This window comes from Hemiscyllium ocellatum, chromosome 10 (assembly GCF_020745735.1).
Source record: "Hemiscyllium ocellatum isolate sHemOce1 chromosome 10, sHemOce1.pat.X.cur, whole genome shotgun sequence".
Taxonomy (NCBI): domain Eukaryota; kingdom Metazoa; phylum Chordata; class Chondrichthyes; order Orectolobiformes; family Hemiscylliidae; genus Hemiscyllium; species Hemiscyllium ocellatum.
Genome location: NC_083410.1, coordinates 39,729,514 through 39,756,204, shown reverse-complemented (window position 1 = coordinate 39,756,204; position 26,691 = coordinate 39,729,514). Strand labels below are relative to the sequence as shown.

General features: G+C 41.6%; 1 protein-coding gene across 7 annotated transcripts in view; it reads right to left on the bottom strand.

The window, feature by feature from the left end:
- The window catches only part of LOC132819732 (transcriptional-regulating factor 1), a 278,026-nt gene that overhangs the window by 216,207 nt on the left and 35,128 nt on the right, over positions 1-26,691 (bottom strand). For 3 of the 7 annotated variants that reach the window (XM_060831420.1, XM_060831424.1, XM_060831426.1), the window contains exon 1: positions 3,384-3,759. The exons of 1 other annotated variant lie outside the window; for it this stretch is intronic. The gene's annotated coding sequence lies outside the window, so the exon portion shown is untranslated. Of the gene's footprint in view, positions 1-3,087; positions 3,156-3,383; positions 3,761-26,691 lie in introns of those variants that run through there. 3 more of the 7 variants (XM_060831428.1, XM_060831427.1, XM_060831422.1) reach the window with 3 other exon arrangements.

Genomic DNA, 26,691 nt, shown 5'->3' with positions numbered 1-26,691 from the left:
TAAAGCACATACTGATTAAAGGAGGCAACAGTGTGTCATAGAAACATACACCAACTCCCTACATTATCACAAATCAAATGACTACTTAAATAGTCATAACAATAGCTACTACATGAATGCAGCTTCTTCCACCTTTCAGATGCACGCTCTGGGAAAGGATGACGGTTCGCACATTACTTATCATCATGGCTCTTGCAAGGACGTAAAGTGACCCATACTTCTACAATATAATACAGGTAAATAGAAGCAGAACTTTCAGTAACCACAGACACTTCTACACGTCCAGGAATTTTAGTCTGATCCCCTGCTTTCTGGGCCACTGAATACTGTACCAAAGCCAGAATACTGGCTATTACACCTCATGGAGAACAATGTCAAACAGACTCACCAGAATGATATAGGGTCGAATCATAAAGGTGATCACAAAGATTAGGCCTGTATTCAATAACAGTTAATTGAGGTGTTAAAGATTTTTTGTTCATATTTGTTTTTTGTGATATGGGTGTTGCCAGCAATTTGTCACTTATCCTCAGTTACCCTTAAAGTGGTAATAAGTCAACTTCCTGATTCACTGCTGCCCAACTGTAGACACACACGGTAATTAGGAAGAGAGTTGCAGGATTTTTATGAAACCAAGAAATATTTCCAAGTCCCAAAGTTACATGGGTTGGAGGAGAACCTGGAGGTGGTGGCATTCCCATGCATCTGCTGCTCTTCTCCCTCCAGGTGACAGAAGTCATAGGTTTGGAAGCTGCTGCTGAGGGAGGCCTGATGAGTTGTTGTAGTGACGCAACTCCTACTCTGAACAGCTAGAAGCAGCGTGAAGAGGGTGTCAGTCAATCATTGCTTTAGTCCAGATGGAGCTTCTTCATTGTCACCGGAAATGCATTCATCCACATCAATGGAGAGTATTCCATTATATTCCTGACTTGTACCTTGAAATTTCTGGACTGGCTTTGGGAAGTCAGGAAGTAAGTTCCCCCTGAAAAATTCCTAACCTCTGACTTCCTCTGAAAACTTCCCATTGGCGCATTTAAGAATCTATCCAACATTAACCACCCAAAACGTTGATAGCAATGGCAGTGAACTGCAAGGGAATGATTGTCAGATTCTCTCTCACTGATAAAAAGAAGTTGATAGTTCCTGTCCATCTACCTTATTTTCTCTAGTGGCATACATATAAAACGGAGATGTAGTTTAGCCAGACTTTGTTCTCACAATGTCAAGGATTCTGAGAAGGCAGGCAAAGAAATAAAGTTTAAACCACAATCAGATGAGCTATGATCCTATTCAATTGCACACGAGACGCATCGTGCTAAATAGCCTCTGGATGCTCCTATGTTTTATGATCTAATGATGAGGTCAGTTTGGGAAAACTGATGTAGATGATTAGCAAAGATCCAACTAAGTAATGGAATATGCTCAATGGTGCAAATGCCTGACTCCTGCTGCTATTTTCTAATTTTCTATGTTACAGTAAAGATTAGATTAGATTACTTACAGTGTGGAAACAGGCCCTTCAGCCCAACAAGTCCACACCGACCCGCCGAAGCGCAACCCACCAATACCCCTACATTTACCCCTTACCTAACACTAGGGGCAATTTAGCATGACCAATTCACCTGACCCGCACATCTTTGGACTGTGGGAGGAAACCGGAGCACCCGGAGGAAACCCACGCAGACACGGGGAGAACGTGCAAACTCCACACAGTCAGTCGCCTGAGGTGGGAATTGAACCCAGGTCCCTGGCGCTGTGAGGCAGCAGAGCTAACCACTGTGCCACCGTGCCGCCCTATAACTTAAAGCTTATGCAATTCAAGTGTGACATCAGCTACACCAATTAAGATTTTCCATTGGCAAATGCACGAAATGGAGTCATAACATAGACAAGCAAATTCACTTAACTTGAAACACATAAGTATAAACTAAATTAATATCTGAGAGGTTTCAGGGACTGAATAGCCTATATTTGATCCCATGTTCCTTCTTAACAAGTAACCCAATATCTTGGTGTTCTGAAGTAGCATCAGTGGAGCTGAAACATAAATTCTGCTTTCTCTCCACAAATTCTGCTTGCCCTGATGAGTTTTATCCAGCATTTTCTGTTATTGTTTCAGATTGCCAACATGTGCAGTTCTTTGTTTTATTAACTCAATCTCTCATTCCTTTTAATAAAGACAAAACACTGTATGCTCCAAGTCTAAAACAAACAGAAAAAGCAGAAACTCAGGTTTAGCAGTGCTTGTGGAAATAGAGACAGTTAGTATTTTGAGTCCAGTATGACATCAGACCTGCTGAGTTTCTGCAACACTGTGATTGCCTCACATGCATGTTCCCTGAAACAGGTAACAAAAATATGGAAAATTGTGAATGTTTCCCAGCAGAACAAAAATATCAAACATTATTACACACTCGCACTTTAAAATATACACAGGAAAACTGAAATATTTATGTCTGGTTCGACATTTGTTTGCAGAGATTTTAATCCGATAAAACCTGATTTTTTTTAAAAATTGGAATGTCTATAGATAGAGTGTAATTAAGTGTAAGCAATTTGCATTCTCTTCTTTTTACCCTTAGTACAGGGTCATCTTCAGGTTTAGCGCAGACTTCTTTGCAAATGAATTCTACTAAGATGCAGTTTGGTCAATGTCGCAATCGAGTGAACAATGACTTTATTGTACACCTACGTTCGCCTCACCCAAACAATACGAAATGCATTTCACGTGTCCGTCCTATCAGACGGGAATGGTGTGCTCAACTACAGAGTTCATGGGTGTCAGTCATTCGTATTTAACGTAAAATATTCACACCCATTCAGAAGGCAACCCAACAATATAAAAAAAAACGCTGTGACAAGTTGGAGGACCGAACTTCTGCTTTAAACTCCAATGAAATCCGTCCACACTAACTCCCGCCCCTTCTTTAAGTGCAACAAATACCTCAGTAAAAAGACAAATGGGATGGGGTAGGGAAAAAAAATCAACTATCCTACAAAAATGACGTTCTTCACTGTCACATACAGGACACTCTCACTTTGCAAATTACTAAGCAGGGTTCAAACTAAAAAAAAATGCACCCCTACCAGTGGTCCCAAAAGGAGAGGGTCGTCAGTTAACTGCCCCTTCCTGGGCAAGTGGTCAGCGCATAGTCCGTCCGTCGGAATGTTTCTGGACACAGCAGCAGATCTGTCAATCACTCAGGTAACTGCAGCCTCTCCCCCACCCATCCTGATTGTACTTCTAAACCAATGCAACCAGCAATAGTGCATGGAAGGCCTCTCCCTCACTGCATACCGGGAGTTTGCGGGCGGGGGGAGGGAACGAAACTTCCAGCGACAATTTTAAAAATTGCAAAAACGCTTTTTTAATTTGCACCTACCTCTTTGCACTTAAATCTTTCGCCCCCTCCTGCAGCGCAGCGAAAAGAAAAATCGCCCCCTGACAGGAGAGCAGAGTTGCGTCTGCACTTTTTAAAAATAAATTGCTATTTCTCCAAACGAGCTGATGTTTTGCAAGAAATTGGGGGGACGGTTGCCCTCCCCTGACTCCGCTTAGGCGCGACACTTTGGCCCGGTACAGTCCTGTGCATGGCATCCCCTGAACAGATAAGACCGTGCGGCCATGTTTAGCAGAATATCGTGCCCGCTCTCGCAAAGTTTTCTCTCTCTCTCTCTCACCGTCCCACCCTCCTCCCCATGTCGTCGGGAGGCGGCCGCTCCTTCCGACGCGCTCAGGGTTGTCTGCGCGCGACAGGCAGCTCGAGCCTCCTCAGTGCCCGGGTCCCGGGGACTCCGTGTGTGTGTGTGTGTGTGTGTGCAGCTGGCCCTCCTCGCGGGCTGTCTGTATTGACGGTCAAGCAACAACTGAAATAACAATAATAATAATAATGATCCTCCACCGCCGGGATAATCGAGTGAGGGCTCTCCTCTCGCAAAGCGGGAAGTGAAAGGTGCCCAAGCCTTGCCTCTTCTCCCAACACGTTGCAACATTTCCCAGCCTGTGGCCGCAAGGCTCGTTGCTCTTGGTGCTCTAGTTTACCAAGAGGAAGAACAGGTGGCCAACATTTTCATGGCAATAACGTGCATTTCTGGGAGGCGCGAAACATCGTGCCTGGAATTGCAGCCAGGGATTTCTGCTGAACACAGGAATGGCCAAAGCCAGCCAGGTTGTCTTCAGGGTTTCTGGGAACCTTGCAAAGCTATTCATTTATTTTTTTTCCCCTGAAAAATAAAGCAGTCCTTGGAGAAATTGCCCCTAGTGTCAACATTTTTCAGTAGTTGACAGAATTTATCCACTGATTGGTCAGGAAGGTTAGGAGAAAGTGAGGACTGCAGATGCTGGAGATCAGGGTTGAGAGTGTGGTGCTGGAAAAGCACAGCAGGTCAGGCAACATCCTAGGAGCAGAAGAATCGACCTTTCAGGCATAAGCCCTTGATCAGGAAGGCCTCAGATTTGGGTGTAAGGGAGCAAAAGTCTAACTAGAATTCAGACATAGAACCACTTGAGAAATGAAGGACCATCCAGCCTGCATGATCTTGAGCACACTCCCCATTCCACCTGGAAAACATAACCATCTGAAAGAGACAAAGAACCAGCTTCAAATCCAGGTCAATTATATTGGGGAGGGGGCTAATCAGGATTCTCTTTTACTGACAAACTGAACTGATGAAATGTTTCACATAAAAGCAAAATACTCTGAATGCTGGGGATCTGAAATTAAAATGTCGGAGAAATTAAGCAGGTGTGGCAGCTTCTGTGGTATGAAAAAGAGTTCACGTTTCAAGTCCAATGATTATTCTGACTTCCTGCTGAGAAGGGAGAAGGAAAACTGGGCAATCAATTTGCTACCACCATCCATATTCAATTTCACCCCCAGTCTCTTAAGACCTATCCAGTTCCTCTTTTATATAAAAATATTGGCTGGACTCCAAAGAAATTCAATGTGTTGCCAGCAGGTGCCACAATTGCTGAAAAGGCAAATTTCTGCATCAACGTGACAGTTCATTCCAACGAAACTCCAACTGTATATTTTCAGCTAAAATTTAACTTTGATAATAATCTAAATCAGTCTGATAAATTGCTAAACAATAGTTGTCAGTCCACATCAGCAGGAAAGAGTTGGGAAGATATACAAGCATGGACCTGCATATAGTGATTAAAACAAATTCCATCCTTAGCTGTTCCCAGCAATAAGATGCTCAGTTTGACCTCCAACCTACCAGTTACAGTATTTTGAGTTCAACTTGGGAGACACAGAAATTTGGGTGTGCCTATTTTTGAGTATGAAGAGGGTACTAGAACAATGTTGTTAAGAGGTGACTTGGAACCATATAGCAGACATCAATGTAATGCAGCTTATATGTAGACAGTCCATCAACAGATACAACAGCCTAGTGCTAACCTCAGTGAATTTGGGGATTAGATTCAGTCAGGAATTGGGAAATCAGTAATGTCAATACTGTCAGTAATAGCAGGGCTCAGAACTGAGGGATCAGGGACTAAGACTCGCGTTATGGGTCCATGTTGAAGATGGACAGTAATGGCAGCAGGAATCGGGCTGGAAAAAGTGAGGATTTGAAGCTTGGATTGGCACCTCCCTTCAATGCTGATGCACACAATCACAAGAGTATGTACCATCAACACAAATCATTGCAGCAACACACCAAGACTCTTCCAAAAGTACCTTAAAAACACATAACCTATTCAGAAGGCCAAAGTCAGCAGATGCACAGGTCTTCCATCACATGTAATTTCCCATCTAAGTCACACACTATCCTGACTTGAAACTAAATTGCCATTCTTATTATTAAGAGATTCAGGGTTGATCTTATTGAGGTTTATAAAATCATGCGGTGAATGACAACTGTCTTTTCCCTCGGATGGGGGAGTTCAAAACTAGGGGGTATATTTTTAAGGTGAGAGGAAAAAGGACGAGGGACAACTTTTTTTTAAGAGAGTAGTTCATGTGTGGAAAAAATAGCCAGAAAAAAAGAGTAGTGGATGCAGTACAGTTACAATGTTTAAGAGACATTGAAGAGGAAAAGTTTGGACGGTTATGAGCCAAGCACAGGCAGGTGGCACTAGTTTAGATTGGAAAAATGGTCAGCATGGACTGGATGGACCAAAAAGTCTGTTTCCATGCTATATGATCTATGACTCTATAAAGAAATGATATTGGACAGACCACCTGGCATTGACCTCGGCAGTGAAAAAGACAAAGGGAGAAACAGCCCTGAACATCCTGCAAAGTGCTCCTTACTAACTAATCATATCTTATAGACAAGGTTCTAGACACCACAATCAACATCCCTGGGTATGTCCTGTTCCACTGGCAGGACAGATACAGCAGAGGTAGCAATACAGTGGTATATAGTCGAGAGGAAGTTGCCCTGGGAATCCTCAACATTGTCTCTGGATCCCATTAAGTCTCATGGCAACAGGTTAAACATGGGCAAAGAAATCTCCTGCTGATTTCCATGTATCATCCTCCTTTAGCTGATGAGTCAGTATTCCTCCATATTGAACAATCCTTGGAGGAAGCACTGAGGGCGACAAGGGCACAAAACGTACTCTGGGTGAGGGATTTCAGTGTCCACCAACAAGAATGGTTCAGCAGCAGTACTACTGATCGAGCTTGTCTGATCCTAAAAGACATAGCTGCTAGACTGGGTTTGCGGTAGGTGGTGAAGGAACCAACAAGAGGGGAAAACATACTTGACTTTATCCTTACCAGTCTGCCAGCTTAGATGCATCCGTCCATGACAGTCCAAGTGTGACCACCACACAGTCCTTATGCAGACGAAATCCTGCCTTCACATTGAGAATATCCTCAATCATGTCACGTGGCACCATCATCATGCTAAAATGGGACAGACTTAGAACATATCTAGCAACTCGACCTGGGTATCCATGAAGTGCTGTGGGCCATCAATAGTAGCACAATCCACAACTGCAAGACCCAGCATATTTCCCAGTCAACCATAACCATCAAGCCAGGGGATCAATCCTGGTTCAATGGATAATGCAGGAGGGCATGCCAAGAGCAGCACCAGGTTTATCTGAAAAGAGGTGTTAACCTGGTGCAGCAACCAAACAGTATCAAAAATCATAAGCAGCAAGTGATAGACAAAGCTATGCAATCCCCCAATCAACAGATCAGAACTAAGCTATGCAATCCCCCAATCAACAGATCAGAACTAAGCTATGCAATCCCCCAATCAACAGATTGGGGGCACGGTGGCACAGTGGTTAGCACTGCTGCCTCACAGCACCAGGGACCTGGGTTCAATTCCCGCCTCAGGCGACTGTCTGTGTGGAGTTTGTATGTTCTCCCCGTGTCTGCGTGGGTTTCCTCCGGGTGCTCCGGTTTCCTCCCACAGTCCAAAGATGTGCAGGTCAGGTGAATTGGCAGTAGTAAGGGGTAAATGTAGGGGTATGGGTGGGTTGCGCTTCGGCGGGTCGGTGTGGACTTGTTGGGCTGAAGGGCCTGTTTCCACACTGTAAGTAATCTAAGTCAAATCTAAGATCAGAACTAAGCTCTGCAATTCTGTCACATTCAATCGTGAATTGTTATGGACAATTGAATAAATCACTGGATGAGGAATTCCACAAATATCGCCATTCCCAACAATGGAAGAGCCCAGCACATCAGTGCAAAAGATAAAGCTAAAGTAGCAGTCTTCAGTCAGAAGTGTCAAGTGGATAATCCATCTCGGCCTCCTCCAATGGTCCCCAGCATTATAAATACCATTCTTACACCAATTCGATTCATTCCACGTGATATCAAGACACAGTTAGAGACACTGGATAATGCAAAGGCTACAGGCACTGACCATTTCCTGGCAACAGTACAGAAGACTTCTGCTTCGGAACTCGCTGCTCCCCAAAGAAGCTCTTCCAGTACGGTTACAAAACTGGCATCTAGCCGATAAAATGAAAAATTGCCGAGGTGTGTCATGTACACAAAAAGCCAGACAAATCCAATCTGGCTAGTTACCACCCCATCTTCGGGAAAAGACACTTGTCATTCATCTCATCTATGCTCCTCATTATTTTATAAACTTATATAAGGTCACCTCTCAACCTCCTGCGCTCCAATGAAAAAAGACTTAGCCTATCCAGCCTATTTTTATATCTCAAACTCTGTTCCCACCAACATCTTGGTAAATTCTTTCTGAACCCTCTCCAGTTTAATAATATCCTTCCTATAATAGGTTGACCAGAACTAGACATAGCAGTCCAGAAGAGGCCTCACCAACATCCTGTATCATCTCAACATGACTTCCTAACTTCTATATCAAAGGTCTGAGCAATGAAGGCAAGCATGTGAAACCTTCTTTACCACTCTGTCTAACTATGACACAAACGTCAAAGAATTATGTACCTGAACCCCACATTCTCTGTTCTCCAACACCACCCAGGGCCTCACCATTAATTATATAAGTCTTGTTCTTGTTTGTATTAACAAATGCAATGCCTCACATTTAACACATTAAACTCCATCTGTCACTCCTCAGCCCATTGACGCAATTGATCAAGACCTCCGTAATATTACATAACCTTCTTGTGCGAATAGAACCCAAAACTAATTGGAAAACTACTCTAAATGCCAGTATTACCTCACGTTTGTGAAAGTTTCCTCAAATTTAGTATAAGTATATTTAACCATACTAATTTCAAGCAGATCATGCAAATTGCATCAATTTGAGATAGCAAGAAAGTTTCTCAAAACCCAAACCAGAGATCGTATGCCACACTATCTTACTTCTCCCAAACAACAAGGGCACCTTTAAAGTACAAAGTGTTTTTTTGTTGCATCATTTCTTTTTTGACCTTGAAATCTTTTGAAAATAAATCATACTTCAGATAGTTGGGCTCTCGGGGGCGGCATGGTGGTTAGCACTGCTGCCTCACAGCACCAGAGACGTGGGTTTGATTCCAGCCTCAAGCAACTGTCTGTGTGGAGTTTGTATATTCTTGCCATGTCTGCATGGGTTTCCTCTGGGTGCTCCAGTTTCCTCCCACAACCCAGACGATGTGCAGGTTAGATGAAATGGCCATGGTAAATTGCCCATAGTGTTCATGGATATATAGGTTAGGTGCACAAGTCAGGGGTAAATGTAGGGCAATAGGTCTGCATGGGATACTCTTCAGAGGGTCGGTGTGGACTTGTTGGGCCAAAAGGCCTGTTTCCACACAGTAGGAATTCTAATTCTAAAAAAGTCAAATATAGTAGAAGGGTATCACTCTAAGATTAGAATGAATTATCATTTTCAAGATACATCACAGTTTAAGGCAACATTTTGCTACATTTAAATTATTAATGAAAGACAGCATTAATCCAACCAGTTAAAATTTATGCTTTTAGATTTTCTTTCCCCAAGACTGTAACCAAGTACAACAAAGCACCATGGAGAATAGATCCACATGAAAAAGCTGGGGATATAGTTGTTAAGACTTTTGGCAATTGATACAACTGAATGACTTGCTAGCCCATTTCAGAGGGAAGATAAGAGTCAATCACATTGCAGTGGGTCTGGATTCACACATAGGCCAGGCCAGGTGAGGTGAAAGACATTAACGAACCAATTTTTTAAAAATCAACAATCAACAACGGTTTCATGGTCATCATTAGATTCTTAATTCCAAATTTTCTTTTTCAATTTAATTCAAATTCCACCATCTACCTTGGCAGGTCCCCAGAACATAAGCCGAATTTCTGGATTCATAATATTGTAATAATACCACGAGGACATTGCTTCCCCTGTTTCAGACCAAACCAGTCTTGAGGAGGGGACCTGAAATGTATGGTAGATGCATTAATTCTACATGCAACAGTCTAAAGCCTGTTTCAGGAGTTGGCAAATGGCATTCTTTTTCATTCTTGCCTCATATGGTTGGTGGCGCAATTCCACTCAGAAATGTGTGTACTGCTTATCTGAATTGGACCCTTGATATTCTGAGTAGTCCAGACTGTGTTCACAGCATTCTGGTTTTATGTGAAATGGTCACTTGGTCAAGGTTACCAACAAGTGTTCACAGAATTGTATACCAAGCATGACTGGAGGGAGGAAAAGGAGAAGAGATAATACGACAATTTTAAACATTGTTTTCAGAACCAGTGAGCTGACATAAGCCAACACATTGGTTGGAGAAGAGCACGAAAGCAATATAGTCCTATAAATTTGCATTGTTCACTTCGGGGACCAGTTTTTATTTTTAACCTCTATTGTTTTTGGGAGAAAATCCCCGGGGAGTTCTGCATGCCAGGAATTGATAGAACAGTGGTTACAAGATTAGACAAATAATCCAAATACTCGATTAGTGGTGCTGGAAGAGCACAGCAGTTCAGGCAGCATCCAAGGAGCAGCGAAATCGACGCTTCGTGCAAAAACCCTTCATCAGCCTTTTGCCTGAAACGTCGATTTCGCTGCTCCTTAGATGCTGCCTGAACTGCTGTACTCTTCGAGCAACACTACTCCAGAATCTGGTTTCCAGCATCTGCAGTCATTGTTTTTACCCCCTAAATAATCCAAATAGCTTTAGAGTTTAAATTCCACCCAAGCAGTTTTAAAAATTGAATTTACATTTAAAATGGAATTCTTTTAAAAAATTCTGCAACCACAAAGCTGTCACATTATCATAAAATCCAACTTTTGGGAAGGTAGGGAATGTATCCAGTTCCACACTGATGTTATTGATTTTTAATTGCCGTTTCAAGCAGCTTAACCAGCCATTCAATTATATGAACAGTTACAACCTTCATAGGCCATGAAGAAAATTCACAAAGTTCTCAGGGGAACTATGGATCAATAACAAAATTCCAGCAACACTCATGATATTTACATCCAGAGAATGATTTTTCAAAATAATACCTTGTAGTATGATTTTTCCATTTTATTGCACCAATTTTCCTCTTTGATGATGCTAAATTCTCGAGGGCATATGATCATCAATTCTACTTAAGAATCCCCAACGAAATGCACCAGCAAATACCTTGGCTGGCATGGGTTAAGTGTTCAATTCCTGTGTGTGTTCACAACATATTAAGGCAGGGTAGCTTATAACGATGGCATTTGATATCTTTGCCAAGCAGTCCATTGAGGGAGTTGCTGCAAAAGTGCAATAAATGCCTTAACCTACTGAAGTACTGAATCTTTGAAAGAGCAATGACAGAAAGGTCTGGTACACACAAGAAAAAAAAAGGTTAGATAGAATGTGTATGTTAATTTAAGATTAACAATATAATTAGTGACAGAATTGGGTTTCATTGCAATATCCCACTCGAGTGGGTTATTCATAACATTGCAACATACAAAGAAAAGTCTATCAGATTACTGAGAGCTATAGCAATCCTGGACCATCTGGATAAGTTCAGCCTTTCAGAAAGGGAGAAAAAGATTTGGACAAATTCACTTTTCTCCTCAGCATATTTTTAGCTGCAACCATGGCAAAAAAATTAAACAATTCATGTAAATTGATTTTTTCAAACCTGAATGCCTTAAACATTTAACAAGAAAAGTCAATGTAAATATTTTGCCCCCAAAAGCCTGATACAAACTTTCAAAAGACATTATGCAATGCCAAATATGAGCCTCAGTTCTCTTTACAGTTGCTCCTGATCATGCTTAACCATTTCAATTGACAATTATATCTAAAACATACAAAACAAAGGCACTTCTTAAAACTTAAAAAAAAACACACTGAAGCATACACTTCCACCACTTAGTGTGTGTGGTTTGTGGTCATTTGCAACACTTAAGTAGTTTCCATTACATTTCAGTTACTGTAATTTACACAAATCATATCACGCTCTAGTTGACTTGTTAAGTTACAACTGTTACAATATCAGAAAGAAAAAAAATGGAAAATAAAACCTTCACTTGTTGTTCAATGTTACTGTTTCCAGCTCAATGAAAAGTCTTCGATCCTAAATTCCTCATATACTTTCCTCCAGCAAACATTTATACTCTTTAGCAGCATAATGCACTTGTTGATATCTCCTGTTTATTCTGGCCTGTTCTGTGTTCTACTCACCCTCTCAACCACCATTGGTGGCAGAGTCGTTATCATGCTCCAGTGCACCCTCCCTTAAAACGTGCCTTTTAGCCACATTTTCAGTCACCCTCTATAATCATTTTCACAGATTCCTGTTAAGGACCAGACCAAACCCCCTCAAAATCTATTAAGAAGATAGTCTCGACCCTAGCATTTTTTTTATTTTGAAGGTCAGCGTAGGGCTTTGCATTCCAAATGTAAATTGGTTGGTCAAACTGTCAACTTTAAGCAAAACACACTACTTTTACACTACAGTTAAAAGACAGAAAAAATAAAAATAAAAGAATTAGCTTAACTGTAACTCTATCAAAATGGTTAACAAAATAATATCTATGCTAACCAAATTAACTGTTCTAATTTAGTATCATCTCAAAAACACACCCTTGTCAAAGACAAGTTCAGGGGCGGCACAGTGACACAGTGGTTAGCACTGCTGCCTCACAGTGCCTGAGACCCGGGTGCAATTCCCGACTCAGGCGACAGACTGTGTGGAGTTTGCACGTTCTCCGGGTGCTCCGGTTTCCTCCCACAGTCCAAAGATGTGCGGGTCAGGTGAATTGGCTATGCTAAATTGCCCGTAGTGTTAGGTAAGGGGTAAATGTAGGGGTATGGGTGGGTAGCGCTTCTGCGGGTTGGTGTGGACTTGTTGGGCCGAAGGGCCTGTTTCCACACTGTAAGTAATCTAATCTAATCTAATCTAATCTAAAAATAGATGATCTCACATGCAATTCTACCAGAAGGAAGAGAGTCCCAGCTTTTAGCTGTTACAGAGAAAGGAATAAAAATTTCTCCATCTAGCTTCAAGACCCCAGAAACTGCAGAAGGCTAAAACTAAAACTCCTGGTTCTGTGGGAGGTTGACCGTACCCATTCAGACCACTTCTATTGTTCCAACTTTATAAAAAAAACCCACGGTCTCAAAAGCGGTTTACTTTATTGGTGTTCAGCAGACTGCTTGGAATCTCTATCTCAATCTTCCTTCATAAAAAAACCAGGACAAAATACATCTCTTAAAGCCATAGTATCGTCACACCTCCTCCCTTAAAAAGAATCATCAATATACAATGATGGATTCCTTTAAAAAGCTGTTTAATGTTACACCACTAGTACACTATAATACATACACATTCAGTATTGCGGTCCATTTCAGTATATTTTTCCCGCCACCATTTGCAACAATGCGTCAATTACATTCTCACGTCCTGCCACATGTATAATTTAAAATTGAATGGCTGCAATAATAAGCTCCATCTAAACAATCTAGAATTTATATCCTTACATTTTTCCAAAAACTTTAAAGGGTTATGGCCAGTATGGAATATTCATGTTGATATTATTCAATTTTCTGGAAAAATATCCTATAGGTCTATCTTCTCATTTTCTTGCAAGAGTACAGCACTGACACTCACATCACTTCCATCGATAGCCACCTTGAATGGCTTTGTGTAATTAGTTGTGGCTAACACTGGGGCAAGAGTTAACACAACTTTCAGGCTATCAAATGTTTTCTGATATTCCTCCGTCCACTGAAATTTCCTGCACTTCTTCAGCAAATCAGTCAGTGCAACAACCACGTTGCTAAGACTCGGTATGAACTTCAGATAGAAAACAATCCCAGGAAGTGAAGTATTTCCCTCTTAGTCAATGGTATGGGAGACTCCCAATAACTTTTGTTTTCACATTCGGCTGGGGGTGGGGGTGGGAGTGGTGGTGGTGAGGGGGAGATGGGGCATCTGTCCATGTCCAATAATGTGGCCCAGGAACATGTCTTGAGCTTTTGCAAACCCACTCTTAGCCAGGTTTATCACCCAAGTCCAACTCCCAAACTTGATTGAACAATTCCAATAGATGGTCCTCATGTCCCTTCCATGTGTGTCTAAAAATCACCAGATCGTTGGTGTACACCACACAACTGGGTAATCCTGAAATTACTTTATTGGTTAGTCTTTGAAATGTGACTGGTGCATTTTTTGTACCAAATGGCATGACTTTAAACTGGTGAAGTCCATTTGGTGTCATGAAAGCTAAAATTTCCTTTGTTCTTTTGGATAAAGTTCCAGCCATTATCCTCTGAGTGAGTCCAACTGAGAAATTTAAGTTGCTTGTCCCATCTTCTCAGTACAGTCTTCCAAATGTCGAATAGGATATGAATAAAATTTTGTGACTCCACTGACTTTACGATAGTCCACACATAATCATTGGGTACTGTCTGGTTTTGGCAGCATTGCTATGGGTGAGCACCATTCACACAATTCACTTTGATTATGTGAAACCACTTCAATCTGGTTTCAATTTGATAAGGCCGACTAAACCTTGCCTTTAAAGGTTCACCTATCACTGGGAGTAATACAAACACTTCAGCTTTGGAAAGGCAAACTAGGGAAGGACTTTACACTTAATGGTAACGTCCTGTTGCTGAACAAAGAGACCTTGGAGTGCAGGTTCATAGCTCCTTGAAGATGAAATCACAAGTAGATAGGATAGAGAAGAGGGTGTTTCATATGTCTGCCTTTGTTAGTCACAGCATTGAGTGTAAGAATTGGGAGGTTATGATGCGGCTGTACAGGACATTGGTTAGGCTATTTTGGAGTATTGCATGCAGTTCTAGTCTCCTTCCTGTAGGAAGGATGTTGTGAAACTTGAAAGGGTTCAGAAAAGATCTACAAGGATGTTGCCAGGGTTGGATGGTTTGAACTACAGGGAGAGGTTGAATAGGTTGGAACTATTTTCTCTGGAGCTTTGGCGGCTGAGGAATGATTTTATAGAGGTTTATAAAATCATGAGGAGCATGGATAGAGTAAATAGGACAGGTCTTTTACCTCGGGTGGGAGAGTCCAAAATTGGATGTCATAGGTTTCAGATGAAAGGGGAAAGATTTAAAGGGGACCTAAGGGGCAATTTTTTCATGCAGAGGGTGGTACATGTATGGAACTAGCTGCCAGAGGAAATGTGGAGGGTGGTACAATTACAACATTTAAAAGAAAGACATGTGGATGGGTATATGAATAGGAAGGGTTTAGAGAGACATAGGCCAAATGCTGGCAAATGGAGTAAATTAATTTAGGATATCTGGACAGCATGGACAAGAAGGACCGAAGGGTCGGTTTCGATGCTGTACAGCTCGATCTCCACTAGTAAAATCACAAATTTTTGATTTCTTGTCTGCTTTCTATTTCATCACATGAGGTGCTACTTTCAAATGTTGTCTAGTCACTCTATTTAACCTTTCCCTAAAAGTTGACACACAGTCTAAACATGTGGCCTCTGAACTGACTTATGAAATTCTCCTTAATTAATTCCAGTGGTCCTCTCACTTCATGCCCAAACACTAACTCAAATTGACTGAATTTAGTTGATTCATTAGGAGCATCCCTAATTGCAAGATGTAAAATGGAATTCCTTTACCCACTGTCTGGACAGCCTTGACTATAAGCCTTTAACATAGTCCTTAAAGTTTGACGTCACTGTTCTAATGGTCCCTGTGATTCTGCATGGTATACAGTGGATTTTAATTGTTTTATTCCCAAGCTACTCAAAACTTCCTTGAATAATTTTGATGTAAAATTTGACCCTTAATCAGATTGCATTTCAGGTTGTCTGTATCTCGTACAAAAATTGAGTAAATCGTCTCCAGTCCTTTTAGCCATGACACTGCATAATGGAATGATCGATAGAAATCTTGTAGACATGCCCATTGTGGTCAACAAATTTATTCCCACTTTTTGTCTTAGGTCTAGGTCCTACGAAATAAATCAAGACTCTTGTAAAAGGTTTCTTATTAAGCAGATATTAAGGGTTCAGGTTTTATCACTGCCTGAGGTTTTCCAATTACCTGACACATATGAATGTCCAGCAAAATCCAACTACATCCTTACGCAGTCCGGGCCAATGATTTTGTATTTTGGCTTGAGTTTTCCTTACTCCCAAATGACTTGCTACTGGTCAATCATGTGCTATCCAAAACGACATCATTTTCCAACCCAATGGTAATACATCTTGATGAATTACTGCCCATTTCTCATCTGCTTGAATATGGAATGGTCTCATTTTCCTCATCAAGGCTTCATTTGTAAGATAGTAATACTCAGATACATTCAGATTCTCTTTCTATGTCCGCTTTTTGATGCACCTGCTTTAGTTTTTCATCTTTCTGTTGTAATTCAACTAATTTCTCTAAACTAAAAACATCCACTTGGTCCGCCAAGTTTTTTTTTCTAAACAATTTGATTAAACATTGTTTCTGATAATTTGAACTTCAACTTCCTTATCTTTATTCTTCAATTTTTCCTCTTGTTTCCACCTGTGGCTTTGTGACCTTGTTACTACACAGTCAGGAAAAATCCCAGGATATACATCATGTAACACCTCAGTTGCCTGATTTTCCACTGGATTTTCAACATGGTAGCTAGCACTCCCACTTGTGTTTCAGCTATATCATTACCAAGGATAAACTATATTTCTGTAACCACAACCACCTTGCATTTTCTACCCAGTAAAACAAGCTGTGTGTCTGAAACAGAACAATCTTATAGAAGCTGTCTAAGGTTTTGTACAAAATGGAAATAATTGGCAAATGAATTTCAGTATGAAAATGAGTGAAATAATTCATTTTAGGGGGGGAAATATGGAAGTCACTATCCCTTGGAGAATAAGAATCTAAATGGGGTCAAAGAACAAAAATCTAGAGTAGTATATTAACCTGTTTTAATATGTCATAACAAGAGGGTCGGTGTGGATTTGTTGGGCTGAATGGCCTTTTTCCACACTGAAGGGAATCTAATCTAATCGAAACCTTTGGTGTGGGTAAGACCTAAACATAGACACTACCCCTCCGGGGTAAAGGGAATGAGGCCATTATCTTGTTGAAGAACAAAACAGGTCAGAGGGATTAAACGGCCTACTCCTGTATGTCTGACAATGCGCATTGTGCAAAGATTGCTTGATGTGTTTCACCAATTTAACACTGTTTTAATTATGGAATTGACACTTTGGTGTACTTTGAGCTTTCTGTTTAGCCAACTGAAAGAATGGCAGAGTTTAAATTTTATTTCAATGGATGTCATTTCAGTTTGTGATTGAATGATTGTGGTCCTATGGCTGTGTGATGTTTCTATATATGTAGGCAATTATTCAGTGTATTTTCCCAGTAGAGGAGTTGGGACGTCATGCTGACGGTATACAGAACGTTGGTGAGGTGTTGTCTGGAGCACTGTTCTGGTCACCCTCCTATAGGAAGGATATTATTAAACCTGAGAGATTTCAGAAAGAATGTGCCAGGATGTTGCCAGGAATAGAGGGTTTGAGATATAAAAATAGGCTGGATAGGCTAGGGTTTTTTCACTGGATCGTAGGAGGTGGAGGGGAGACCTTATTGAAGTTTATAAAATCATGAGGGGCACAGATAAGGTGAACAGCAAAGTTCTTTTCCCTGAGATGGAGCAGTTCAAAACAAGGGGGGGGCCATTTTCACGTTGAGAGGACAAAGATTTAAAAAGGACAACTTTTTTTAAAATAGTGGTAGTGCATGGACTGAACTGCCAGAGGAAGTGGTAGATGTAGGTATAGTTACAATGTTTAAAAGACATTATATAGGTAAGTACATGAATAGGAAAAGGCTTTAAGGGATATGGGCCAAGCATGGACAGGTGGGTCTAGTTTAAGTTTGGGAACTTGGTTGACTAGTTGGACCGAAGTGTCTGTTTTAGTGCTGTATGACTATACTTCTGTAACACTGCCTATATTCATACCAGACATTGATGTGCTGAATTAAGAAGGTGGATGACTGAACAGATGCAGGAATTAACTGAGATCCAATTGACCCAATGCCTGTAGGTGCCACTAAAAGATATTACAGTTTGTCTGAGAGGTACTTCAATAAAATGGTGCCTTCAGTAAGTAAACCAGATCAATGTGATCACGTAGAAATGCTAATACTATTATCACTCAGCTGTTGCTGTGCTTCTCAACGTGGAACTGCTGGAATGCAGCGTTTTGTTATCTTCTTGTCCAAACATTTGAATCCACAGATGTGCAAATGTTCATGCAAAATACTCCTGTTATGCCTTAGTTTGCTTCACTGACCAGTCAGTACTTGCCTTTATTGAGCACTGTAGTTATCATTTGTGTTGGTTCCTGAACAAGTCTGAATAGAGTGCCTTACATTTGGGCATTTGTATTAGTAGGTGTAGGCCATTCAGCCCCTTGAGCCTGAGCTACTATTCAATACACTGATGTGACTGGAGCCTTAAATCTACATTTCTGCCTGCCTCTCATAATCTTTTACTCCCTTGCTTGACAAGATCTACCTCTGCCTTCAAAATATGGAAGGATTCTGCTTCCATCACGTTTTCAGGAAGAGAGCTCAAAAACACTCGTATCCTGTTAGGAAAACAAAACTGTCTCTCTGTTTATATGTGCAACGTCTGATTTTTAATATAGTGACCCTGAGTTCCAGATATTCCCATAAGAAAAAAAAACATACTTTCCACATCTGCACTGTCAAGACCTCTCAGATCTCATATGTTTCAATCAAGTCGTCTCTGATTCTGCTAAACACCAGCAGTTGCAAGTCTAACCTTTCCGTATTTGAAAATCCTTTCTTTCAATGGATTAGTTTGGTAAACTGTCTACTCTTGAAATAGCCTTTCCTCCGTAAATTCCCTGAAAATGCTCAGCCTCCCAAAAGCTGTCCATCAATCCTGCAACTCCACGTTTGAATAAAGTCTCCACTTCTTCCAAAAGTACCCTAACCCAACGTTTTAAACATCGTTTCCTATGTCTGTGTTCAGGTGAACCTTCATCTCCTCCCCCACTCACCCATTATACTCTATGCGACTCTCTCCCCACCCCCAACCTACCCAAGCTTATTTCTCCACACTTCAGTCGCTCTGCCTTTATTCCTGATGAAGGGCTTTTGCCCGAAACGTCGATTTCGCTGCTCGTTGGATGCTGCCTGAACTGCTGTGCTCTTCCAGCACCACTGATCCAGAATCTGGTTTCCAGCATCTGCAGTCATTGTTTTTACATTGTGTTCAGGTGAAGTTCCTCACGGATCTTCTTTTGCAGCTTTTGACATTTTTGTCCGTTCTCTTCCAATGCCTTTCCTAAGTTGTTCAACTCAATAGAATGACTACCTTTGCTTGGTTACCATTGCACCTATCCAATTGTTGTGAGGAGTGGAGGCTTTTCCTTCCACTTGGCTGTTGCCATAGAATAACCCCAGGCTGCATAGGGTGATTTTTGTCAAACAGGAGTATTGGAACAAAGGCAGGAAAATAGAGTTGAGATGCAAATCAGCCATGGTCTCATACAATGGCAGCAGAACAAGCTTGAGACCAATGCTTAATCCTGCTATGATCTGGTTTCTTCCTAATTTTAAGGTACATACTCAACAATGTCAGCTTCACTGTTCTGACAGATGACTCCAAACTCAACCTGTCCACCACCTATTTCAATTCCTCTCAGAACTCGATACTTTCTGATGAAAAATACTCTCACATCAGCATCAATTTTGTGAAATTAAATATGGAGAATATTCAAGCAACTGGCATTAAACAGGGTGCAGTCTTTCAAAATAGGTTCAGAGGCTTTACTATTCATGAACCCCAACAAGGTACTCCCAGTCAATGGAAAAGAGGCCTTCAACTGGACACCCAAAATACGTAATTTATTTTATTCACTTGTGGGGTGTGGGTATCACTGGCTAGGTCAGCATTTATTGCCTATGCCTAGTTTCTCTTGAGGAGGTGGTGGTAAGCTGCCTTCTTGAACTGCTGCAGTTTACCACCACCTTCTCAATAGCAATTTGGGATGGGCAATAACTGCTGGCACAGCCAGCAACACCCACATCCCACACGTAAATTAAAAGAAAACATAATAGGATTGAATAAGTTTTGTTTTGGTGGGTCCAACAGACTAATGTGATTCTTCTGTCTATGGATTAAGAGAATTGGCAAGCTTTTCACTGTGCATGTTGGTTTCCTTCACATTTTCAACCTTTACCCCTCTATACCACAGCAGAAATATACACAAGACAATCAAATGTGAAAGTCTCCCTCTTATCTGTACACAGCCTCTCCATTGGCAAATCGTCAGCTGTGCCTCCCTGTGGTGACACATATACATTGGGTCTCAGGGTTCTTATGGCATAGTGGTACTGTTCTTACATTGGAGCCAGAAGGCTCAGATTCAAATCCCATCTGTTCCAAAGGTGTGTAATAACAGGGCTGAACAGGTTGATTAGAAAATATCTAATCCCAGAGTTCAATTGTATGTGAGCTGACGAATGCAGCATAACCTCATGGATGTCCATATCTCAGGTACAAGTGAGATAAGAAAATGGAGGCACTGATATGTATGATTGGGAAGCATCCATTGATGAATGTTGCTCCCTGGTAAGGCTTTGCAATAGGTAAGCAGAAAACAAAAGCTCAACTCTCTGAGAAAAAGTCCCAAACAAACACAAAGATCAGCAAATTTCTCATTCTTCCTCGACAGTAAATAAGGCAGCAACTGCTATGCCAGAGAGAAGATCCTGAGCTACACCAAGCAACGCTTAACACAAAGGTGACTGGCATGGCACAAACCATTGTTTTAGGAGATTGAAGTCTGCCACCAAGGGTGTGGTTTCTGGAGAGAACACAAGATTAAATCTTGGCCAGAAGACAACTACCATAACTTCACTACCCTCTTTTAAGTGTCTTGTCTTTTAAAAGAAATATAAATGTAGTAACAGTTCCATATGTAGTACAAGTCATTCTGCTATGACTTGCATTTTGTTAATGCAAATTCTCTATAACAAGACAGATGAACTGGGGACATTGTTTCTAAAGCACAAACTTTTAAAGCGTATACCAATTATAATGCGTTTCTGGCCCCATCAGTTTAAATGGTGCTGCTATTATGCAATTTTATTATAACACAGGATTGCACGAGAACAGAACTACCGTGTTTAGATTAGATTAAATTAAATTAGATTACTTACAGTGTGGAAACAGGCCCTTCAGCCCAACAAGTCCACACCGACCCGCCGAAGCGCAACCCACCCATACCCCTGCATTTACCGCTTCACCTAACACTACAGGCAATTTAGCATGGCCAATTCACCTGACCTGCACATCTTTGGACTGTGGTAGGAAACCAGAGCACCCAGAGGAAACCCACGCAGACACAGGGAGAATGTGCAAACTCCTTATAATAGAAGTGACTATTGCAGCTCAGTCAACTAACTGAAACCAAAAATTTCTGTTTTCACACGAATGATGCTTCTCTGAAAATATTCTGGTATAGTCTCTGGTTGAAATATAGAGTCAGGTTTTCACCTTGTCCTGTGGCAAATTAGTCAAGATTACCAATTGTAGTACTGTAAAAAAATGCAACTCTGAACAACAGTACATTAAAACAACTGCTCTGTTATGTAATACTCAACCAAAGATTGGAAGACCCAAGCTCAATTCACAATGAAAGATCATTTAACTCATTTTCGTGAGTCACATAGGCTTCATTATGACAGGCTAAACCACAGACAAACAAAAAAGTAACCAGCCAATGTTCTATCTGGTAACTTTAAACCAGTGACTCCTTTTGTTCAAAGAAGGATTCTGAGTATCCAAGATGGAGGAAGGGAACCATTTCTGGCTGTAACAGCTGCTCTTTTTTTGAGGTATTTTAGGTGTTGGAGGTGATTTCCTTGAATTCCAGTTGCAGCAATTACTTGTTTATATACTGTTGCATTGTTTTGGAACTTTGGAGAGAAAAAAAAAGTCAAAACAACAGCACTTTTAGAAGGGAGAGGGACAGACAAAGGCAGCACATGGTGAGGTCAGTGCAGGGGGGAGAGAGAGGGAGAGAAAGAGAAAGAGAAAGAAACTCACACTGCTAACTGACAGAGCAGTGAACCTGCACAGTTACTGCCTTTACTGTTTGAATTCATGTATCGCTGGACATTGGAATGCGTCTGCGAAAATTAATAAACAGTGAAATTCACAACTGATCTTGGAGGAACCTATTTGGCAGAGGTCACAGCACAGAAACAGGTAAGTGGATATTTAAAGCGTGGCCTTACAGTAAGTCTGCAGGAGTGATTAGAGTGGATTCTTTCTTGATTATATGTTTTTTTGAGATATGCCTCTTGATTAAACTTAAAATATAAGCCATATGTATTAATTTAACGTGGAGCAGTGTTTTGTAGAGGAATACGGCAGTGCTAATTTCTGGGTCTCTAGATTGAACGAAGCAAAAATTGCCTTTAGTAGAGTGATATGCTGTTCTTGTTGGAGGTTGGAGTTCAGGGAGAGTTTACGGGTTACTGAGGATTATATCTGCAATAAATGCCGTTGGTTGCGAATCCTATCAGATCGAATGGATCGGTTGGAAAGACAGTTTGAGGCAATGAGGAATTTACAAGAGCAAGGGGATGTGATGGATGGCAGTTATAGGAAGGGGGAAAAGTCGCAGATACAGTCATATAGATGGGTTAACTCTCGGAAAGGTAAGAGACATAAGACAGGTAGTGCAGGAGTCTTCTGTGGCTATCCCCATTTCAAACAAGTATGCCATTTTGAAAAATGTAGGGGATGATGGATTCTTAGGGGAATGTAGCATAAACAGCCACGTTTCTGGTATTGAGACTGGCTATAATACAGTGAGGGTTACGTCAGGTTCCAAGATTGCATTAGAGGACTCTCTAATCTGAGATACAGACAGACCTTTCTGTGGCCAGCAGTGAAAAATCAGAATGGTATGTTGCTCCCCTGGTGCAAGGATCAAGGATGTCTCAGAGAGGGTGCAGAATGTTCTCAAGGGGGAAGAGGGGCCAGCAGAAGGTCACTGTACACATTGGAACTAATGACATAGGAAGGAAAAAGGTTGAGATTCTGAAGGGAGATGACAGAGAGTTAGGCAGGAATTTAAAAAGGAGGTCCTCGAGAGTAGTAATATCTGGATTACTCCCGGTGCTACAAGCTAGTGAGGGCAGGAATAGAAGGATAGAGCAGATGAATGTATGGCTGAGGAGCTGGTGTATGGGAGAAGGATTCACATTTTTGCATCATTGGAAGCTCTTTTGGGGTAGAAGTGACCTGTACAAAAAGGACGGATTGCACCAAAATTGGAAGGGGACTAATATACTGGCAGGGAGATTTGCTAGAGCTGCTCGGGAGGATTTAAACTAGTAAGGTGAGGGGATGGAACTCAGGGAGATGGTGAGGAAAGAGATCAATCTGGTACAGTTGAGAACAGAAGCAAGTCAAACAGTCAGGGCAGGCAGGGTCAAGGTAGGACTAATAAATTAAACTGCATTTATTTCAACGCAAGTGGCCTAACAAGGAAGGCAGATGAACCCAGGGGATGGTTAGGAATATGGGACTGAGACATCATATTAATTACACAAACATGGCTCAGGGATGGACAGGACTGGCAGGATACAAATGCTACAGGAATGGCAGAAAGGGATGCAAGAAAGGAGGGGGAGTGGCGTTTTTGCTGAGGGATAGCATTACAGCTGTACTGAGGAAGGATATTCCCAGAAATACATCCAGGGAAGTTATTTGGGTGGAACTGAGAAACAAGAAAGGAATGATCACCTAATTGTGATTTATATTATAGACCCCCTAATAGTCAGAGGGAAATTGAGAAACAAATTTATGAGGAGATCTCAGTTATCTGTAAGAATACGAAGGTGGTTATGGTAGGGGATTTTAACTTTCCAAACATAGACTGGGACTGCCACAGTGTTCAGGGTTTAGATGTAGATGAATTTGTTAAGTGTGTACAAGAAAATTTTCTGATTCAGTATGTGGATGTACCTACTAGAGAAGGTGCAAAAGTTGACCTACTCTTGGGAAATAAGGCAGGGCAGGTGACTGAGGTGTCAGTAGAGGAACAATTTGGGGCCAGCGACCACAATTCTGTTAGTTTTAAAGTAGTGATGGAAATGGATAGACCAGATCTAAAAGATGAAGTTCTAAATTGGAGAAAGGCCAATTTTTGATGGTATTAGGCAAGAACTTTCAAAAGCTGATTGGGGGCAAATGTTCGCAGGTAAAGGGATGGCTGGAAAATGGGAAGCCTTCAGAAATGACATAACGTGAGTCCTGAGAAAGTATATTTCTGTAAGGGTGAAAGGAAAGGCTAGTTAGGGTGAAAGGAAAGGCTAGTAGTTACAGGGAATGCTGGATGACTAAAGAAATTGAGGGTTTGGTTAAGAAAAAGAAGGAAACATATGTCAGGTATAGACAGGATAGATCGAGTGAATCCTTAGAAGAGTATAAAAGTAGGAGTATACTTGAGAGAAATCAGGAGGGCAAAAAGGGGACATGAGATAGCTTTGGCAAATAGGGTTGGGGAGGCACGATGGCTCAGACCTTAGCACTGCTGCCTCACAGTAACAGGTTCCTGGATTCGATTCCAGCCTTGGGCAAACAACATGAGTTCGACTGGGACAACACTATTACCATAGGACAAGCCAAACCGAGAACAGCCAGGGAATTCCTAGAGGCATGGCACTCATCCATAGATTCATTCAATAAGCACATCGACCTGGACCCAATATACCGACCACTGCAACGGACAGCTGGAACTGACAACCAGAAGCAGCAGATTCAAACCACTACAAATGCCGGAGGAAAGATCACAGAAGCGCTTCAAACGAGGCTCCCAAACACGGAGGATGTCACCGAGACAGGGGACGAAACGCCTGCAACACAAGTTCCCAGCTCGGCGAACAGAACTACAACAACAAGCACCCGAGCTACAAATCTTCTTATAAACTTGGGCAACCGTGTGGAGTTTACACATTCTCCCCGTGTCTGCGTGGGTTTCCTCCAGGTGCTCTGGTTACCTCCCACAGTCCAAAGATGTGTATGTCAGGTGAATTGGCCATGCTAAATTGCCCGTAGTGTTAGGTGCATTAGTCAGAGAGAAATGGGTCTGGGTGGGTTATCCTTTGGAGGGTCGGTGTGGACTGGTTGGGCCAAAGGGCCTCTTTCCACACTGTAGGGAATCTAAAACAAAAATCAAAAGGGTTGTTACAAATATATTTTGATGAGGGAGAGAATAGGGCTTTTGTGTGGAGCCGCAGGAGATGCGGGAGTTACTAAACGAGTACTTTGCATCAGTATTTACTGTGGAAAGGGTTTGGAAGATATAGAATGTCGGGAAATAGATAGTAACATCTTGAAAAATATCCATATTACAGAGGAGGAAGTGCTGGGATGACTTGAAACACGTTAAAGTGGATAATTCCCCAGTTTCTGATCAGGTGTATCCTAGAACTCTGTGGGAAGCTAGGGAAGTGATTGCTGGATTTCTTACTGAGATATTTGTATCATCAATAGTCACAGGTGAGGTGCCGGAGATTGGAGTTTGGCTAACATGGTGCCACCATTTCAGAAGGGTGGTAATGACAAGCCAGGGAACTATAGACCAGTGAACCTGACATCTGTGGTGGGCAAGTTGTTGGAGAGAATCTTGAGTGACAGGATGTACATGTATTTGGAAAGGCGAGGACTGATTAAGGATAGTCAACAAGGCTTTGTGTGAGGGAACTCATGTCTCACAAATCTGATTGAGTTTTTTAAAGAAGTAACAAAGAGGATTGAAGAGGGCAGAGCAGTAGACTTGATCTATGTGGACTTCAGGAAGGCGTTCAACAAGGTTCCCCATGGGAGACTGGTTAGCTAGGTTAGATCTCATGGAATACTAGGAGAACTAGCCATTTGGATATAGAACTGGCTCAAAGGTAGGAGACAGAGGGTGGTGGAGGAGAATTGTGTTTCAGACCCGTGACCAGTGGAGTGCCACAATTATTGGTGCTGGATCCACTACTTTTCATCATTTATTTAAATGATTTGGATGTGAGCATAAGAAATATAGTTAGTAAGTTTGCAGATGGCTCCAAAATTGGAGGTGTAGTGGACAGCGAAGAAAGTTACCTCATGTTACAATGGGATCTTGATCAGATTGGCCAATAGGCTGAGAAATGGCAGATGGAGTTTAATTTAGATAAATGTGAAGTAGTGCATTCTGGGAGATGAAATCTTAGCAAGACTTATAGACTTAATGTAAGGTCCTAGGGAGTGTTGCTAAACAAAGAGACCTTGTACTGCAGGTTCATAGGTCCTTGAAAGTGGAGTCACAGGTAGATAGGATAGTGAAGAAGGCGTTTGGTATGCTTTTCTTTATTGGTCAGAGTACTGAGCACAGGACTTGGGAGGTCATGTTGCGGCTGTACAAGACATTCGTTAGGCCACTTTTGGAATATAGTGTGTAATTCTGGTTTCCTTCCTATCGGAAAGATTTTGTGAAACTTGAAAGGGTTCAGAAAAGATTTACAAGGATGTTGCCAGGGTTGGAAGATTTGAGCAATAGGGGGAGGTTGAATAGGCTAGGGCTGTTTTCCCTGGAGCGTCGGAGGCTGAGGGGTGACCTTATAGAGATTTATAAAATCATGAGGGGCATGGATAGGATAAATAGACAAAATCTTTTTCCTGGGGTAGGGGAGTGCAGAACTAGAGGGCTTGGGTTCAGGTTGAGAGGGGAAACATATAAAAACATATAAGGGGCAACGTTTTCACACAGAGGGTGGTATGTGTATGGAAATAGGTGGAGGCTAGTACAAATGCACTATTTGAA